Raw genomic sequence first — 14,759 nt, forward strand, 5'->3', positions numbered from 1 at the left:
TTGATGCACTAATCCACAGTTAAATGCCACACTACAAGATTATGCACATGACAGTAAGATGACACATTACAAATTTGCTGGCCTTAACTTGAGTTCTACTAACCTTTTGTGCACAAGCAAGATACCTCCTTCCACTGTCAACTAATTCAAAGGAAACTAACTTCTCACAGACACACTGATGTTCACATCTAACTGCAAGATCTGGAGCAAGGCCTGTCCATTCAGAGCAGAAAATGGTGGCAGCAGTAGGAGCCTAGAAAATATTGTTGTCAGCAAAAATTCCCCATTGCTAACCCTAAATGCCAGTGAGTATGTTTGTACTGGAGCTGGAGCTAACCTCACTTATGACAGAGTACCCGTCGGACGAAGAGCTGGATCCTTCACTCCAAGACACCATGGCGGCGAGCTAAACGGACGGAGGCGGCGAGCAGGACGGCGGCGACTAGCTGGGGAGCAGGAGATGGTCGAGAGCAGAGAAAGATGAGTGAGTGGAGTGGAGTGGGCTGAGTAGAATATCCCAGGAATATACCCAGGCAGCTAAACTAAGGTGCTGTAGTGTGGGTTGATTAGTACTAAGTCCAGGGGGTAAATGCAAAAAGCGCTGGGCTGACCCGCTGTGCTGACTAGGCGCTACTTGTCGTGCTACGGTTGGCTGGGACCAGATTTGCACATTTGGATGCAAGTTGTGTGACTCAATAGTTGCCTTTTGCAAGATTGGGACCAAATCATCACATCCAGGACAAGTTGTGGGACTCCTGGTGCTATTACCTCTTCCAAGTTGGGTCGAGTGTCTAACCTCCAGTGATTTGTCGTCACCAACACGCTCCCACATCCGCGGCAATGCCACACGTTCGACCCGGCTCTTCCTCCAGCTTCATCTCCTCACGCGCCAACCAGCTGTTAAGCAAATTACACCATCATCTCGGCTCTGGGACACTACGGCCGGAGCTTGCGCATCAATTGTTCGACAATTTGCTGGAACAACGCGTCCCAGTATCTGCCTGCGCACTCAATGGCTTATTTGCCGCACTCGCGTGTGCCCCGCCATCCGCCGCCTGCATTGATGGCCCTGCCCTCGCCATCGCTCTCTTCAAACGCATGGCACGAGCAGGATGCCGCCAGGTGATGGCACCCACCAATCACACCTATAGCATACTAATTGAGTGCTGCCATAGCCTGCGCCGCTCAGACCTAGGGCCTACCTTCTTCGGCCTCCTTCTCAAGACAGGCATCACCGCAAACGTCGTCACCTTCAACAGCTTATTGAAGTGCCTCTGTGACATGAAGCAAACAGATGAGGCCCTAGGCGTGCTGCTCCACAGGATGCCCGGTGACATGCCTGATGTCATCTCCTACTCAGTAATTATCAAGAGCTTCTGTGACAACAGGAGGAGCCAACTTGCACTTGACCTGCTCCGGATGGTGACCAAAAAGGGATATGACCACTCCCCCAATGTGGTTTCATACACAATAATCATTGATGGATTAATTAAGGAGGGTGAACTAAGCAAAGCATGCGCTCTATTCCATGAAATGATGCAGCAGGGGGTCGTGCCTAATGTGGTGACTTATAACTCCATTATCGATGGGTTGTGCAAAGGAAGAGCATTGGATGAGGCAGAGGTGGTCCTTCGACAAATGGTTGATAGCGGTGTTCGACCGGATGTTGTGACATACAATAGCCTGATCCATGGATATTCCACTTCAGGCCAGTTTGAAGAGGTAGTTAGGTTATTGGAAGAAATGAGAGGTCAAGGTGTCAGACCAAATGTTTTTACTTGCAACACAGTCATGGCCTACCTTTGCAAGCATGGAAGAACGAAAGAAGCTGCAGAACTTTTTTATTCCATGGCTGAGAAGGGCCATAAACCTAATATGGTCTCATACTCTATTATGCTTCATGGGTACGCTATAGAAGGATCCCTTGCTGAAATGACTGATCTTTGTGAGCTGATGGCAAGAGACGGTATTGCACCCGATCTCCATTGTTTCAGCATATTGATTAGTGCATATGCTAAGTGTGGAATGATGGATGTGGCTATACTTTTCTTCAAAGACATGTTGAAGCAGGGAGTGAACCCTGATGAGGTCACATATTTAGCTGTGATAGCCGGGTATTGCAGAGTGGGGATGATGGATGATGCTATGGAAAAATTCAATGAGATGATTGATATGGGAGTACCACATAACGCAACTGTTTACAGGTGCATGATTCAGGGTTAATTAAATCATGGTGATTTCTTCAAAGCAAAAGAATTGATTACTGAAATGAAGACCAAGGGTATCCATCCTAGAAGCGGAAAAGCCAAATAACTGATCCAGGGCAGTAGAGGATCAGTGGACAACATTCCAGTGGCTAGGGGTCTACACTACACCAAAATTAGTATGATGGACAAACATTGCACTAGTAAAACTAAAACTAGTGAATTGTTTGTGGGGGCCATGACCCCCATGACCATCCGCCACTGACCCAGGGTACCTCATGACACAACTCTTTATAGGTGCACGTTCCAGGGTTGTTTTCCAAATAATTGGTTTCCGAAATGAAGAACAAGAATATTGGTCATAGGCTGTGGAATGGTAATGGAAGGACACATTACCTTTGACTTGGTTATACGCACGGGTGAGAGGCCTGATGCTATTACATTTACTTAAGTTACCGGTGGATATTGCTTAGTTGTCAAGATGTAAGAAGCTTTCAGAATATCTAATGCTTATGGTATCGGTTGGTATGAGGCCTAGTTTAATTATGCAACATTTCTCAGTGTCTGTTGTAAAAATGGAAGAATCAATGTTGGGCAAGAGTGTTAACCTTTATCTGCAATTTATGTTTCTGGCGTCATATTGGATGGAGAACATTACTGCATTATTTCAGTTATTGTTGCAGCAAAACCTTTTTACTGTTTCATGTGTTATTTTTATGCATTGTCTTCATAGTTAAACTATTTTGCTAAGTAAGAATCTAAATGGTAATTCAGATTGGTACTTCAGTTTAGTTTTTGGTAAATGTTGCATGTCAGCATCAAAGTACACTAAGTAATTGCAAATTATTAGAGTGTCGCCTGAATAGAATAGCCGATGTGATAGAACTGAATTTTTTTTTTGGTGTTTACATTTTAACCGAATGTGTTTTTTTATGTCAGACAAAATTAGCTTGACAACATAAAAAGCTAATTTGTTACCTTTGTTGACATTGATTGCCAATTGAGTTTTACTAAGTTTCCTGGTGACGGATGCTCTCTGTACATCACAGGTTCGGAAACAGATCTCACAAAAGGACAGCTCTCATTTGGTACAGTTCTTGCCCTTACATACTGTTTTGCTACAAAGGCTCGAAGTTCTTGCTCTGTGATACTCACAGATATTTAGAGATAAAAACACCTATTGCTATACTTGATAAAAAACTGTGATTATCATAAAATTGAGCAACCTGTGATGCGTGAAAATAATGTTACTCAGCTATGCTAAAATTAGAAAATGTTGATGTCTGGATAATATTGCAGAAGTCTAGATGAGGCTACCAAATGTGTGCATCTGAACAATTTATCCGGTGTGAGATGGCTTATTACGAGGATGCTCAGTTCATTGATAGCACAATATATAGCCATCGGAACCTAGCATTCTAATGTTATTCTGGAGGTGTAATTGAACTATGGAAAAGGTGTCTATCGAGACTGAATCCCCTACTTCTTTTTCATGTGCTTATAATTTGAAGTAATTAGTGGAGGGTGCTTTTTAGACTGCTCTGCTCCAAAAGTTTATGGTTGTAAGCTTGCTGTCTCCTCAAAACATTCTGAAATTCTCATGCCTTTACCAGTATATCTCCTTTCTCTTGTTTCTGGAGCTCATTTTGTTACAGTTTCATGTCTTGTGACAGTTTCTTCTATATATCTTGATTTTACAACTGAAGCGACAAAGTACGGAAATTGTTCCGAATATCATCTGTTTCATGAATGGAATTGACACTTAACAAGTTTCAGTAGGTGTCATTACAGTCGATTCTCTCTCTTTTCACTGTATTGTACGAAAGGATAAAGTGAAGAAAAAAATCTTAAGCAATGCTTGTAATTGCCATAGAGAAAGAGAGATGATTCATAGTTCATGCTCAAAAGAGCATCAGAAGGGGTGTGTCCGGTGCGGAGGCTGGCTGGAGGGATAGGTGGTGCCGACCTGCTCGGGCCCCGTCACTGGCACATGGGTGTGCCGGTCCGGATGCGTCCGCTCCCCCACCTCCCCCTTTCCCGGGCCGCGTGCTGGCTGTCGCAGCTCCGACGATGTTCAAGGCAGGACGTATGCTGCGGTTCGTCGGTCGTTGGTGTTCCTTTGGTGCAAAGTTGATCTCTTTGAATGGTCTTGGGGGTGTCTGGATGTTGGGCGACGGCCCTGGCGGCGGGAGGCGTGGCGTTGCCGGGCAGAACCTGCGTCTCAGGTGCGAGCGGGCAACCATGGTTTCGCAGGGGATGTGACTGCGGGTGGTTGGCAGTGCAGGGGTGTGTCGGCGGGCCGGGGTTCATCACTTGCCCAGTCCTTTTCTAGCCGTCGGTGGCGGCGTCCGTGGATGTCGTATTCTTCTTGAAGGCTCCGTCGCGGTACTCCCACCCCCCTACGTCGCTCCGGGTGAAAACTTGATCTGCGGATCGGACGGTGGCGGCTATCCGTGGCCGTACCCTTCTGGGAGGTACCGTCTTGGAGTCCTTGCTTTGTCATTGTCCGTCTCCCCCCCTCAGTGGCTCCAAGTGGTTCTTCGTAGCTCATATTTTATTTGCTTGGTTGTGTCCGAGTGGTGTGATGGTGCTTGGCACCTTTGTATCTAGCCTTGGGTGTGTTCGTTGTGTGTTGTGGTGGCGTGTGTTTGTCCGGCTCACTCAGATGTATGTGATGATCGTTGCTTTATAATATAAAGCGGGAGAAAACCCTTTTGGGGTAAAGAGTATCATAAATGATATTACAAAAGATGAAAATAATTTTACTAGCACTTCACATTCAAAAGAAAGAACTGAACTACATGCATCTGTCACTCTGAGCTTCACTGAAAGTTGTACCATATTCTTGCTCCAAAGATCGAGTATATAATAATTGCATGTAATCTTAACTAGCAAGTAAACAAGAGTCAAATGAACACACATGGAAAATTCTTAGGAGTAACACAGAAATTTCTTGTTCCGGCCCTTACATAAGTAGCAAACCATGAATTACACATAATTATTGGCGACAAGGACAAAGTAATGGGGGATTTAAAAAGATAAAAGGCGTTATTTCGGAAATAAATATTGGAGTGCAACACCCAGCATTCACTCCAGGAGGGTACTGACAATGGATTTTATGTTGAGCTTCTTGAGGTTGGTGCAAGACTGACCACAACCAACGAACACTAAGCAGCTTTGGTCCAATCAGTGAAGAGGGAGGACAAGACTTCATTGGAGATAAAAATGTGGGTGATCAGGTTGCTCAATGTGCTTAGATCTCTCTCTTACCGAAAAAGGGTTTCCCCCCGCTTTGTATACAAAGCAACCAACTGAGACACTCTTTCTCTCTCTCAACGTGTGCTTAGTGTGTGTAAAACCATTCACCAGTTCTTTTTGGGGCCTTACATAAAGTATTAGCATATGTGCCTTTTGTCTAAAAAGAGATATAGAATCGTTGTTGAATCAGAAGGGGAAAACATAGTTTTAGTAAGTCGGAATAGAGCACAAGTGTTATAAGGTGAAATTGGTGCAAATAAATAGTCCACCAGCCTTCTTTAAATGTGTATAAAATGATTTCTCTTCTCCTCCTACATATACAACCACTTCCATCTTCACATCGACATGCTAGTGCATTCGCACACACAATTCGCCACTTCCCTTTCAGGCTTTCACATTCATTGTTTAATAACTCTTTAGTATATACCGTGGCCAGTATATTGTTATATAATGTAAACACATTATATGTGATAGTTTTGAAAATCGAAATGGTTGATGTCAAAGTGTAGGAATAGGAGCCATTAGGACAGAAGCATCACAGTCTAGACGTGTCTAAAGTGCATTCTTCAAGACTGTATGGATTACCCCACTGGTTGCGCCGTACTTAGCCGAGTCGTTTGGAACAATGTGTTTATCATGAGCTTTGTTGACCATGCCGCCAAGGAGAGGCATGTCACAGCTTTGCTTGCATCGGAGATGATGCACCACTGCATCTGGAACGAAAAGGCTGCAATGCTTTGTTGAAACACATCGTGGTTTTCACCCTGCAGTCCATTCTTGATCTGCCGAGGGATCAAGATCTGGGGTCGAGCGGCTTTAGCCTTTGCCCAAGGTCTCACCTTGCCAAGGCGAAGCCACGTCACATTATCGAGCAGCGCAAGCATGTGCCTGTGTGTTCGTTTCCGCAGGCTCAACTCATAGAAATAGCCCTTGTAGAATCGTACTCCCTCCGTCCCAAAATTCTTGTCTTAAATTTGTCTAGATACGGATGTATATAACACTAAAATATAACTAATACATCCGCATTTAGACAAAACTAAGACAAGAATTTTGGGACGGAGGGAGTACAATCAATCGTAAATTCAAGACTTGCAAGGCTATCTAATACTCCTTGTAACCAACTAAACTACTGAAAAAGTGGGTCCGGGTTTATATTTCAGTGAAGCGATGGCTCTCCTCTCCCCCCTCCCCCTCGCGGCGACGCCTGGTTCTGGCTCAGTCCCGGCGGCGTCCCTGCCACGTGCGACCTCCTCTTCCCCCTCCCCTCCGCGTACTCCCCCGAGCTCCTCTCCGGCGTCGCGCGCAGCCCCCCTCTGCTCTCTGGCCTCTCCTCCCCGCTCTGTCCACATCGCCCCTCTCCGGGCTAATAAGTTTTGGGCGCTCGACTCGGATGGCTCCGGGTCGGAATCTGAGGCTCCTTCTCCCCCTCCCCGCCCGGTCCCGGCGTGCCCCTCCCCTAGGGTTGCGGCGGTAGTTCGCCAGCGCAAGTTTGCGCCCGGGGGACGGGGGCGGCCTGTCTGGCCTGCCGTGGAGGCGGATGGGTGGCGCCGCGTCTCGCGTGGGCGTCGGCGTGCATCGTGCTGGTCCCCGTCTGCGGCCCCGCTGCCGTCCGTTGGGGTGGTTGGGGCTGCGCCGGCGTCGGCTTCGTGCTCTCCGGCGGGTTCCCGTGCTGGCTCGTCCTCGGGTGCGGTCTCCGTTGCTTCGGCGGCGCCGGCGCTGGTGCCAACCCTAGATCTGGGATCGGGGGCGGCGCTGGTGCCCCCACCAGAGGCGCGGGCCCCGGTGGGTGCTGCTGGGCCTGGTGGGCCGGCCTCGGTTTTGGCTCTGGCATCCTTTTCTGATTCCCCCCCTTCCTTCTTTGGCTCCTGGGCTGCGGGCGGCCCAGGTCCAGCCCACCCCTCCTATAAGGCCTTGTATCGAGCCGGGCTTGGCTCGGTTAGGGTACTTACGGGTGCGGAGGGGTGCGGTTCCCCCATTTCTAGGGTTTCCTGCCTCCTCCTCAGATCTGTTCCGTCACCGTCTCCCCATCCGGCGCTTCACTAGATCTGTTCATCCCCCTCCCCTCTCCCTCTCCTTTGCGGAGGTGGCGGCGATGGACCGCTCCCGTGCGTCTTCCAGTGAGGCGGTCTCCGGGCAGAAGTGGGGGCGCGACGGCTCTGGCGATGCGGCCGCGGATCTGGAGTACGAGGCGGCTCTTCGCGTGAAGCTTCAGGCCTCGCCCGCCCCGGAGACGGGGTCGGCGGCGGCGGCGGCTGGCGTGTCTCCCCGCGCCTCTGGATCGGGCCCGTCGGTGCCTCTCCCCCCCCCCCCCCCCGTGTCTGGTGCTCCTCCGGCTTCGGCTGACCCCTGGGAGGTGGCGGCGGCGACCAGTAGGGAGGGCTCGTCGGGGCCTTCCCAGGCGTCTCCTCCGCTGGGTGCTGCTCCCCAGGGCGGCGCTCCGGTGCGGGCTCCGATGGTGGCGGGGGGAGGGCCGTCTCGCTTCTTCCCCCGTGGCGCGTCGGGGGCTCCGGCTCGGTGTCCTGTCGGCCCCGTGGCGGGGCTCTGGATCTGGGCCTGCTGCGCCTGGGGATGGTCTCCTTCCTCCTCCTCCTCGTGGCGCTGGTCGCATCCCTCCCCAATCCCAAGTCTCCAACCCCATCCTCAGTTGCTTTGCGTGCCATCGCCCCGGCCATTTCCAATCGCGATGTGAAAGCCCCCCTTTCTGCTGCATCCGCAGGGAACACGGTCACCTAACAGTGGACAGTCAGAATCGTGTCAAGCATCCTGCGTTTGTTCATTATGGCACCGGTCTCCCTGGATGTTCTTTCTTTGCTCTAGATAAGGGAATCCCCGAGGCTGCTCCTATCCCGTCTCTATCCAATGTTGGGCATTATTTCCGTCCAGGCTAAACGCATCTCTCCCCAGACCCTTCTCGATGAGCTTAAGCTATGGGATGAGGGTGGATGGGATTGGCAGATTCGCCAACTCTCTGAGTTCGATTTTGCTGCGACTTTTCCCTCTAAAGAGAGCCTCCGGATGATCTCCTCTTGCACTAGCTTCACACTGCCTCTGAATCAACTTGTGGTCTCAGTCAAAGCTGCCTCTAACGGATCCAAGGCGATCTCCCCTCTGTCTGATGTGTGGGTGTTGGTCGAACATGTCCTCCGAACATGCGCACCACGGGTTTCCTTATGGCTTTCGGAGTTCTCATCGGGAAACCTATTGAAGTGGACCAAGGCTCTCTGGCGATCCTGGGGCCGGCCCGGCTTCGGGTCTGGTGCGTGGACCTCCTGTGCATTCGTGGCACCATCGACATCTTCCCTGCGGCTGGTGGCTTCCGGCTCCGTGTGCGGGTGGAGGGGGCCTCGGGTCCGGTGTCACCTCCTCCTCCTCCCCCGCCCCCGGCCTCTGACAATGGCGACAAGAGCAAAGATGGGGACGGCTGCCCCGACGATTCCATGCACGGGTCTGATCCTCGGTTCACCCAGTCGGAGTGGGATGGTCTCTCACTCGAAGACCAGGACATGCTCAAGGAGAATGCGCCTGTTGGCAAGGGGGCCCAGGACTCGGCTCTTGCTCTGGGAGGGGGGAGGCGGCCTCTGGTGGGGCTAAGGGCACGCCTTTCTCGGCGGTGTGCTCCAATCTCCCTGCCCGTCCTGCTTATCCCTCCTTGTCTGGCATTGAAGATCTCCCTCCGGTGGGCCCTGTGGCGTTCAAGAAGAAGAAGAAATCCTCTGTCAAGAAGTACTCCGCCAAGAGCCGTGCGTCTGGTGATTCTAGGCAGTCCGCGGCTGGGCTCTGCCATAGGCTGGATGCTGATCTGGGCATGGCCTCGGGCCCATCCTCTGTTGCGGCTTCCCCCAGCCGTGCTCGCCCTGTGCATGTGCGTTCGCATGCTTCCACGGCTTGCAAAAGAGGCCGCGTCTCCAACAGTGGTGAGCGGGTGGTCGACCGGGCTGCTCGGCGTGCTGCGGCCCGGGATCTGCCCCCTTCAGCTTCGTCCCCACCTTCCTCCCCCTCCCTCCCCACGAGTTCCTCTCATGTGCGTTTAGTTCTTCCTTCACAAACTGATGATCACTTGCTAAGAATTTTAAATGATGTGGGTATCTGTTTAGACTCTAGTTTGGGATGTCCCTCGTCTATTCTTGGTATTATTAGGGCGAATGAAATCACCCAGGCGGATATTGCGAAAGCCAAGGAGGCTGGGATGGGCTCGGGTGCCCCACTAGTTGTGGCCGGTGGGGACGGGGGGGGGGGGGAGATGTAACGCCCTCGATGCGGCTATAGCTCCCACGTGTCGAGGCACGACTTAGAGGCATAACCGCATTGAAAGCAATGTCGCAAGTCAGGCAATCATTACAACATCCCATGCAATATATAATAAAAGGGGGAGATAACATAGTTGGCTTACACTCGCCACGTCACATCAGAGTACATAAATAACATCCATCATACAAATCACTCATGGCCCGACTACGGTGCCAAAATAGAAAAGACCCCCAACATGCGACAAGGCCCTGAATCGATAACCCCAACTAGGCACCACTACTGATCATCCGGAAAAGACACGTAGTATCGCTGAGAGTCCTCGTCGAACTCCCACTTGAGCTCGTAATCGTCAACTGGAGCAGAAACACCTGGACCTGCATCTGGAGTTGTAGTATCTGTGAGCCACAGGGACTCAGCAATCTCGCACCCTCGCGATCAAAACTATTTAAGCTCATAGGAATGGATAAGGCAAATATATGTGGAGCTGCAGCAAGCGACTAGCATATGTGGTGGCTAACTTATACGCAAAAGAGAGCGAGAAGAGAAGGCGAAGCACTGAGCGAGAAACTAAGGAACATCCTGCGCAAGCATAACTCCAACACCGTGTCCACTTCCCGGACTCCGCCGAGAAGGGGCCATCACGGTAACACACACGGTTGATTCATTTTAATTAAGTTAAGTTAAAGTTATCTACAACCGGACATTAACAAATTCCCATCTGCCCATAACCGCGGGCACGGCTTTCGAAAGTTCAATCCCTGCAGGGGAGTCCCAACTTAGCCCATGACAAGCTCTCACGGTCAACGAAGGAATAGACCTCCTCCCAAGACGTTCCGATCAGACTCGGTATCTCGGTAACTCAAGACACTTCGACAGGTTAAAACAAGACCAGCAACACCGCCCGAATGTGCCGACAAATCCCGATAGGAGCTGCACATATCTCTTTCTCAGGGCACACTCAGATTGTCCTAGGTACGGGTAGGCCAACCCAGAGTTGCCCCTGGTGGCCACCGGTAGCTGACAGGTGGACCAACACTCAGAGGAGCACTGGCCCGGGGGGGGGGGTAAAATAAGATGACCTTTGAGTCTGCAGAACCCAAGGGAAAGAAAAGGCTAGGTGGCAAATGGTAAAACCAAGGTTGGGCATTGCTGGACAGGCTTTAATCAAGGCGAAATATCAAGGGGTTCCCATTATAACCCAACCGCGTAAGGGACGCAACAATCCGGGAACATAACACCGATATGACGGAAACTAGGGCGGCAAGAGTGGAACAAAACACTAGGCGAGAGGCCGAGCCTTCCACCCTTTACCAAGTATATAGATGCATTAAGATAACATAGCAATATCATGATATCCCAACAAGTAAATAAATGTTCCAACAAGGAACGGCTCCAATCTTCACCTGCAACTAACAACGCTATAAGAAGGGCTGAGCAAAGCGGTAACATAGCCAATCAACGGTTTGCTAGGACAATGGAGGGTTAGAGGTTCAACATGGCAATTGGGAGGCTGACAAGCAAAAGGTAGGCATCGTAGCAGTGGCAAAGCAAAAGAGCGAGCAAACCAGCATAGCAAAGATAGTAGTGATTTCGAGGGTATGATCATCTTGCCTGCACAGTTGTCAGAGTTGACTGGATCCTCACAAGCAAACTCAACGGGCTCCTCGGTAGCGAACTCGTCTCCCGGCTCTACCCAACAAGACAAACAAGCAACAAGGATACAATCAACCACGGGCAAGACCAAGCAATATGATGAAATGACGATATGCTATGCGGGATGCGATGCGGGATGCAAAATGCAAGAAATGACAGGAAATGCATGAACCTGGCCTCAACTTGGAAAACCAAGTGTGCCACTGGATAGAGGGGATGAAATCGCTTGAAAACGATATAAAGATCATTGGAATCGGAGCTACGGTTTAGAAATGGCGAGCGTTTTAAGATACGACACCGGTCTGCGATTTACAGCAAGTAGGCATCTAAATGCAACGAAATGAACATGCTACAACCACCAAACATGAAAACAAAATACATGGCAGTGATGTACACAAGATGGTTAACAAAACACTAGCACTGAGCCATAGGCAAATTCATCCATTAAGAGGTTCAAACAAGCATGGCTAAAATGCAAATGCAAAACAGATTCCAGACTTAGTGAAATTAACACTAGTCTGAAATTTCAGATCACGATGCTCTCTTCGGAGCAGCAAAACAACATGATAGAGAATCTGAACATGACAAGTAAGAACATGGCATGGAGCTACTCAACAAGCTTAACAAAACACCCAAAGTGACCTGGGGCCAAAAGGGTTCACAAAATACTCTACCGAGCTCACGAACATAGCTCGAACACAATCAGTTTTCAGACTTAGTGAAAACTGAGGCATGCAGAAATTTAACTCACGAAGGCATGTAAACGAGCTCGATGCACTCACTACGGTGCAAGTCATGGCAAGGAAAGCATATAACCAGCAATAAGGCACAATGTGCTAGCTACACATGGCAAGAACAAAGGCATAGCATGCATGGAACACTAACGGTAGCATCGGCAAAATCGCAAACAAGTTGACGATCTGCCCAGATTAACAACGAAGCAAAAGTTGAGCTCGATTGAGTCAACCTAGAGCACTCCACATATGTAAAAAAAGCCATGGATGGATAGAGAATAACATAAATATCAAAACTCCCTTACTGATCATCCTCAAAAGAGGCACGGATCATTAGGAAACAAGCTGGACATATAGCATCATGAACTAAAATATCCCAGACTTAGTGAAAATCACTAAGTCTCTGAAATCAGCAATCTCAGGTACCTCTCTTCGCAAGCTTGCACAAGACAACACACACATCCTAAAAATGCATGGGTGGCACCTCTGGAAAGAAGACAAAATGCTTAACAATTCATCCCAAAGGGGCACAGGCATATCATGCACGAATTAAACATGGCAAAAATGACAAAAGTGCATGATGAACTAACGGATCTGCAATTTAACTCACGAAGCCTCCTTCTAACAGCATTTTGGGCATCAAGATGACCTCAAATGCAAATGATGCAATGGAATGAAATGATGCACATGTCGATGCGGAGATTTTGATATATCATATGCCCAAAACAGAGCTACGGATGCGGAGATACGAGCAGTCAAAGAATGCATAAAAATCTGGGAGTTAGGGTTTCGGGGGAGAGAGGGTCAACCTAGATCTAGATCCGGCTACTGTAGCAAACACTGTTCACCGGGCGCGGTTACTGTAGTAGTCCGGTCCGAGGTCGCCGGAAATGGCCGCGGCGGCGGCCGGCGTGGAGGAAGGAGACCGGAGAAGGACGCCGGCGGCGCTGGGAGGACCTTGGGGCGGCGCGGCCGGCGATGAGGAGCCCCGGCGGAGTCGCGGCGTGGCGCGGGGCGGCGATGCGGCCGGAGGCGAGGTCGGGCGCGGTGGAGCGGCGAGCTCCGGCGATGGCGCTCGCGGTGGCGCGGGCTGCCGGAGCCGGAGAAGGAAGCGGCGGGCGCCGGGACGCGGGTGGCGGGCGACGTGGGCCGGGAGGCGGCGCGGAGGGCCCGCGGCGGGCCTTGCGGGCCGGCGGCGGCGAGGAGGTGCGCCTGCCACGTGGCGGCACCGGAGTGGTCGGGGGCGCCGGCGGACGTGTCCGGTCAGGCGGCGGACATGTCCGTCGGTGGCTGGGAGCTGTTTTTTTTTAGCTAGGGTTTCGGACGGGGGAAGAAGAGATCCGAATGGAGGGGGTATTAATAGGCATAGAGGGAGCTAGGAGAGTCCAAATGAGGTGTGGTTTTCGCCCACACGATCGTGATCGAACGACCGAGACGATGGAGCAGAGTTTGGTGGGTTTTGGGCCAAATTTGGGGGGTGTTGGGCTGCAACACACACGAGGCCTTTTCGGTCCCTCGGCTAACCGTTGGACTATCAAACGAAGTCCAAAAGGTACGAAACTTGACAGGTGGTCTACCGGTAGTAAACCAAGGCCGCTTGGCAAGTCTCGGTCCAATCCGGAAATGTTTAATTCCCAAACACGAAAGAAAGCTAGAAATGACCACCGGAGGAGAACGAAGCGCCGGAATGCAAAACGGACAACGGGGAAAATGCTCGAATGCATGAGATGAACACGTATGCAAATGCAAGGCACGTGATGACATGGTATGAGATGCATGAAAACGAAAACAACACACGGAGACAAGGACCCGAACCCGAGAAATTAATATAACTTGACACCGGAAACGGCAAGAGTTGGAGTACAAATGGGGAAAGTTAGATCTGGGGCGTTACAGGAGATGACAGGAGTCATGCTCCCCCGGTGGTTTCTAAACGCGGAGCAGGGAAGCGCTCAAAATCCTGCATGGCGCTGAGCAGGTCGAGTCTCCGTATCAAAAACTTGTCGTATAAATGAAGGCCTTTTTCTGGAACTTTAGAGGTTTCTGCGCTAGGGGGCGCAGAGACCAACTTAAGGACTTGGTTCGATCTGATAATGTAGATTTTATTGGCCTTGTCGAGACCTTCAAATCATCCTTTTCCGTGAGCGAATTATCGGCAATTGCTGGGATAGATAGATTTCATTGGAACTTTGTGGCCTCGACTGGTCATTCGGGTGGTTTTCTGCTTGGCTCCAAAAAAGATAATTTTGATTTTGTGGCTTTTGGCCATGGCATCTTCTGGGCCAACACGGTGGTTTCTATTCGATCTCTCAATTCCTTGTTGGAAATCATGGTGGTATATGGTCCGGCTGACCATGCGATGTCCTATGATTTTTTGGATGAGCTTAGTATTAAGATTGAATCTTGCCAGCTTCCCCTGTTGATCGGGGGTGATTTTAATCTGCTTCGCTTCCCTTCTGACAAGAGTTCGTCTAACTTATCGTGGCCTCTGGCTGATGCCTTCAATGCTTTCATTAGGGACACGACTATTCATGAGGTTCCTAGGGTCGGAGCCCGGTACACTTGGTCTAATCATCAAACCCCCCATCCGCTCTGTTCTTGATAGAGTTTTTGTCTGCCCTAGGTGGGATGCTCTATTCCCCCGTGTCAGTCTTAAAGCCCT

General features: G+C 50.4%; 1 pseudogene; it reads left to right on the forward strand.

Annotated features, from left to right (window-relative positions):
- Positions 1–840: 840 nt before the first annotated feature.
- Positions 841–2,313, forward strand: LOC123138952 (protein Rf1, mitochondrial-like; annotated as a pseudogene).
- The last annotated feature ends 12,446 nt before the right edge of the window (positions 2,314–14,759 follow it).

Source organism: Triticum aestivum, chromosome 6B (assembly GCF_018294505.1).
Source record: "Triticum aestivum cultivar Chinese Spring chromosome 6B, IWGSC CS RefSeq v2.1, whole genome shotgun sequence".
NCBI classification, from domain to species: domain Eukaryota; kingdom Viridiplantae; phylum Streptophyta; class Magnoliopsida; order Poales; family Poaceae; genus Triticum; species Triticum aestivum.